A 5,430-nucleotide genomic window follows, 5' to 3' on the forward strand; every position below is an offset into this window, starting at 1 on the left:
GTAGTCCTGGTCACGAGCTTTTGCTTCACAGGGTACTCTGGGCGTCTTCCGGTAACAGTCACTCATACTGCCCCCTCCCTTTTTTTTTTTTTTTTTAACCAGAGCTTTTCATACAAACAGTTTCAGAACCTACCTGTTCACTGACAAAACAGGAGTAATTGTACTGTAATTTACTGATCCTTCAGGTGGCCACCTTTCCTGACCCTTTAATTTGTACTGAGGCCAGTCCACTGTACAAAACCTTTGTAACCTGTTTTTGGATAACGGATCCGATCCAAACACCTTCCAATTCTCCAGAATGCATTCTAGGGGGGAGCACCTTGCCTTCCCCCCCTTGCTCTGCCCCTGCCCCGTGTCGCAGGTGGATGCTGGGCGTCCCCAGATCCTAACAGAGAAAGTCCGGACAACCGGACTGTTCCTACCTTATCCAAGGGACCAGTTCCTCACCGTTGCCCGGGACCAGTTCCACACCGTCGCCCACAACTGCTTCTCCACTATTTGAGCGCGTTGCACCGTTGTGCCCTCTGGGGTCGCTCACACCGCGTCTCCGCCGAGGCCCCCGGTAAAGTCACCGGTGTGCACTGGGCATCGGTCGTCACCGCGATCCGTTGACCTCTAGAAGGGATCCAGGCAAGGCTAATTTTCGCCTCAGCCCACCCAGGGACGCCAAAAACTGTTGCAGACACAGCAGTGCCAGAGGCAAGCAACAGTGGTTCGTTGCCTAGAGTGCTTAAGCGCCAATAAACACACTAGGGTGGAGAAGCAAACAACCAAATTTATTTGAGCTCAAATAAGGTGCCAGGGAGAAATAACAATCTCAGATCCTGCACACAGCACACAGGCAGGGCAGGAATATTTATACCCTTCTTCTTGTATTCCTCTTCAGATGCTGACTAGCTGATCTTTCACTCCCCTGTACTTTCCCATCCAGCTGCAGTATCCTTTCTCAGTCAATCTTTTGACTTCCCCCTTCCTCCCCCCTCTCCACTGCTGAGACATGTACACAGTATCTTAAAACGGCCTTGAGCGGGCTTTAGCCAAGCTTCAGTGTATTACAGCAGAGAACTGGCTGTTACAACCAAAACTAACTGCTAACACTACATTTTACAGCTCTTAACATATTAGGTTACACTAGGTTACACAAAGTGTTTAACATGGAGGAACACTGGTTCATTGAGGCCTACAACAGGAGGGCTTCATTGACACTTGTGGTCTATCACCTTTCCGAGTTATCTAGGGTTATGCCAGAGTGACACCAACACTCCTACGTGCCTGGTACTGTATCTAAAGCTGCCCAGGTCCAGTAGAGCCTCCCCTCCCTTACTTTTCATTTTAAATTCTAGTGGGACCCACATACCTCCCTTGCTAGGCTTCAGATAGAGAGGGGCACTGTCCATTTAGTCCACCCAATTCCTTCTTTGGGGGCTGCAAGGTGAGGTCACACCAGTGTCCCTAAGCCAGTCTGGGGATGTCTTATGAAGGGAGTATCTGGGCCAAAGCCTTCTACTTATTGGGCACATTTGTTCCCCATTCATAGTGCCACCCCGCTCTAGCAGTGAGCTCTCCATTCACAGCAAGCTGCAGCATGAGGTTTCAGCTACCATACTCCCTCCACCTCCCTTCCCTGTTGATAGCACCCAAGGGAATATTGGGAAATGTAGTTCTTTCCCTGCTCCAGGGCTGGCTCTATAGGCAGGGAGCTAACCAAGGAACTACAGCTCCCAGGGCCCCCTGTTGGTTCTCAGCTCCCAGGCTTCAGAGTAGCAGCCGTGTTAGTCTGTATCCGCAAAGAACAGGAGTACTTGTGGCACCTTAGAGCCTAACAAATTTATTTCAGCATGAGCTTTCCTGAGCTACAGCTCACTTCTTCGGATGCACAGAATGGAACACACAGACAGGAGATATTTATACATACAGAGAACATGAAAAGATGGAAGTATGCATACCAACAGGAAGAGTCTAATCAATTGAGATGAGCTATCGTCAGCAGGAGAAAAACAAAAACCTTTTGAAGTGATAATTAAGATGACCCATAGAAGGTGTGAGGAGAACTTAACATAGGGAAATAGATTCAATTAGTGTAATGACCCAACCGTTCCCAGTCTCTGTTTAAGCCTGAGTTAATTATATCTAATTTGCATATTAATTCAAGTTCAGCAGTCTCTCTTTGGAGTCTGTTTTTGAAGTTTTTTGGTTGCAAAATTGCCACCTTCAAGTCTGTCAGTGAGTGGTTAGAGAGGTTGAAGTGTTGTCCCACTGGTTTTTGAATGTTATGATTCCCGATGTTAGATTTGTGTCCACTTATTCTTTTGTGTAGAGACTGTCCAGTTTGGCCAATGTACATGACAGAGGGCCATTGCTGGCACATGATGGCATATATCACGTTGGTAGATGTGCAGGTGAACGAGCCCCTGATGGCGTGGCTGATGTGATTAGATCTTATGATGGTGTCACTTGAATAGATATGTGAACAGAGCTGGCATTGGGCTTTGTTGCAAGGTTAGGTTCCTGGGTTAGTGTTTATGTTGTATGGTGTGCGGTTGCTGGTGAGTATTTGCTTCGGGTTGGGAGGCTGTCTATAAGCGAGGACTGGCCTGTCTCCCAAGATCTGTGAGAGTGAGGGATCATCTTTCAGGATAGGTTGTAGATCTTTGATGATGCGCTGGAGAGGTTTTAGTTGGGGGCTGTAGGTGACGGCTAGTGGCATTCTGTTATTTTCTTTGTTGGGCCTGTCCTGTAGTAGGTGGTATCTGAGTACTCTTCTGGCTCTTTCAATCTGTTTTTTCACTTCAGCAGGTGGGTATTGTAGTGTTAAGAATGCTTGATAGAGATCTTGTAGGTGTTTCTCTCCGTCTGAGGGATTGGAGCAAATACGGTTGTATCTTAGAGCTTGGCTGTAGTCAATGGATCATGTGGTGCGTCCTGGATGGAAGCTGGAGGCATGTAGGTAAGTATAGAGGTCAGTGGGTTTCAAGTATAGGGTGGTGTTTATGTGACCATCGCTTATCAGCACAGTAGTGTCTAGGAAATGGACCGCTTGTGTGGATTGGTCTAGGCTGAGGTTGATGATGGGATGGAAATTGTTAAAATCACAGTGGAATTCCTCGAGGGGTTCTTTTCCATGAGTCCAGATGATGAAGATGTCATCAATGTAGCACAAGTAGAGTAGGAGCGTTAGGGAACGAGAGCTAAGGAGGCGTTGCTCTAATTCAGTCATAAGGTTGTTGGCATACTGTGGGGCCATGCGGGTACCCATAACAGTGCTGCTGACTTGAAGGTATATATTGTCCCCAAATGTGAAATAGTTGTGGGTGAGTACAAAGTCACAAAGTTCAGCCACCAGGTTAGCCATGATATTATCGGGGATACTGTTCCTGACAGCTTGTCTTTGTGTGGAATGTTGGTGTAGAGGGCTTCTACCTCCATAGTGGCCAGGATGGTGTTTTCTGGAAGATCATCGACGGATTGTAGTTTCCTCAGGAAGTCAGTGGTGTCTTGAAGATAGCTAGGAGTGCTGGTAGCATAGGGCCTGAGGAGAGAGTCCACATAGCCAGACAATCCTGCTGTTAAGGTGCCAATGCTTGAGATGATGGGGCATCCAGGATTTCCAGGTTTATGGCTCTTGGGTAGCAAATAGAATACACCTGGTTGGGGTTCTAGGCATGTGTCTGTACAGATCTGTTCCTGTGCTTTTTCAGGGAGTTTTTTGAGCAGATGGTGTAGTTTCTTTTGATAATCATCAGTGGGATCAGAGGGTAATGGCCTGTAGAATGTGGAGTTAGAGAGCTGCCTAGCAGCCTCTTGTCCATATTCCAACCTATTCAAGATGACGACTGCACCTCCTTTGTCAGCCTTTTTTATTATGATGTCGGAGTTGTTCTTGAGGCTGTTGATGGCATTGTGTTCAGTACGGCTTAGGTTATGGAGCAAGTGATGCTACTTTTCCACAATTTCAGCCTGTGCACGTTGACGGAAGCAATCTATGTAGAAGTCCAGTCTGTTGTTTCGACCCTCAGGAGGAGTCCATGCAGAATCCTTTTTATTATAACGTTGGTAGGAAGGATTCTGTGGGTTACGATGTTGTTCAGAGGTGAGTTGAAAGTATTCTTTGAGTCGGAGATGACAAAAGTAGGATTGTAGGTCACCGCTCCCAGGCTCGATCTCTCTTAGCTGCTGCCCCTGCAAACGGGCTGCCCCAAGTACCTGCTTGCTTTGCTGGTGCCTAGAGCCACCCCTGGGACCGACACGTTTGTTTTCATCCTCTCAGTCAGGAAACCCACAAAAGCCTCTTCTTTTGTATTGGGGCAGGCAAAAATAAGGTGACACTAAATTCTTCTGATTGCTAAAAGCAGGTTTAGGGAGTTGTGTATTTTTGAAAAATAAATAAATAAATAAATATCCTTCTAACTAGCAACATGAGATAAAAAGAGACCACAGACAAACCTTGTCAGTAAGGGCTAATGTCCTAAATGGGAAATCAGCAGTGGTTTGTAGCTGGGGGAGCTGTCACGGAGTGTGGGGGAGTCCGGCCCTGCACCCCTCTTCCTGGGACCCACAGTGACTCTTAGCCAGCCAGTAAAACAGAAGGTTTATTGGACAACAGGAACACAGGTTACAGCAGAGCTTGCAGGCACAGTCAGGACCCCTCCACCGAGTCCTTCTGGGCTTTCAGGGTGCTTGGATCCTAGCTAGGATACCCTGAATTCCACCCACACAGCCCCAAGCCCAAACTCCAACTGCTTCCCTCCTGCCTCTCCCTTCCTTTGTTCCCCTTCCCGGGCAAAGGTGTTTGACCTTTCCCCGCCCTTACCTAGCTCAGGTTACAGGCCCTGGCATCGTCCATCCCCTAAAGTCCTCCCCTGCTCTCCCACTCCCCACACAGACAGTCCCTACTGCATCACAGGAGCGTACAGTCTGAATGTGTATGACCTGACCCCAGCCCCCACCCCCACATAGCAGTAGGGCTTGGCACTCTCTCTGCATTGATGTGGTGGCTGAGTGGTTAACCAAGCAGTGACAATTCAAGGAGGTTCCCTGAGTCGGTTTCATTCCTCAGGAGATTCTGCACAATAAAAATTCTGTGCACAGTAGTTTAAAATTCTGCAAATTTTATTTGCCAATAAATAAATGTAGAGGCTCCAGCATGGCAGTGGGGAGCAGAGTCTCTTGGATGCTCAGAGGTGGGATATCACCCTGCAGCCTCCTCTCCCTTCCAGGGAAACAGACTCTGTGGCGAGGCTGCACCTCTCTGCTGCCTACTCCAGGAGCTCCCAAAAGACTCCCCAGAACTGCTCACGAGGGATGCATGACCACTCTTGTGGCTTCCCTTTCCTTCCCCATCAGAAAGCCTGAGCAGCTGGCCCCAGGTGATTGGAAAGGGCCTGGGGGTTCCTGCCACCACTACCGGCAGCACAGTGGGGCTAAAGCAGA

Source organism: Gopherus flavomarginatus (assembly GCF_025201925.1).
Source record: "Gopherus flavomarginatus isolate rGopFla2 chromosome 13 unlocalized genomic scaffold, rGopFla2.mat.asm SUPER_13_unloc_2, whole genome shotgun sequence".
Classification (NCBI taxonomy): Eukaryota; Metazoa; Chordata; order Testudines; family Testudinidae; genus Gopherus; species Gopherus flavomarginatus.